Below are 293 nucleotides of genomic sequence, written 5' to 3' on the forward strand. Positions count from 1 at the left end.
TGCAGTGCCGTGGGTCCCCAGAGCCAGCACTGAAAAACCCCATTCCAGAGGATGAGACATGGCAGCCTGATTTCTCCTCAGTGGGACCGCTGTTTTATCTGCTTGCAGGGCTAGCTTGCAATCTCCGCTGGGTGACTGAGCTGGCTAGGGCTATGTATGGATTTCGGGTCAGGCAGCAGTGTTGCACACAAAGAGGCCAGAGAGTAGCCTGTGTCTGTAGTCGTGGCCGAGTGGTTAAGGCGATGGATTAGAAATCCATTGGGGTCTCCCCGCGCAGGTTCGAATCCTGCCGA

At 56.0% G+C, this 293-nt stretch overlaps 1 non-coding gene across 1 annotated transcript; it reads left to right on the forward strand.

Moving 5' to 3' along the window:
* The first annotated feature begins 220 nt into the window (after positions 1 to 220).
* Positions 221 to 293, forward strand: trnas-aga (transfer RNA serine (anticodon AGA)). Its single transcript has one exon. It is a non-coding gene; the product is annotated as a tRNA-Ser (tRNA).

The sequence above is a fragment of the Sinocyclocheilus rhinocerous genome, unplaced genomic scaffold, assembly GCF_001515625.1.
Source record: "Sinocyclocheilus rhinocerous isolate Xijiao unplaced genomic scaffold, SAMN03320098_v1.1 scaffold17598, whole genome shotgun sequence".
Classification (NCBI taxonomy): domain Eukaryota; kingdom Metazoa; phylum Chordata; class Actinopteri; order Cypriniformes; family Cyprinidae; genus Sinocyclocheilus; species Sinocyclocheilus rhinocerous.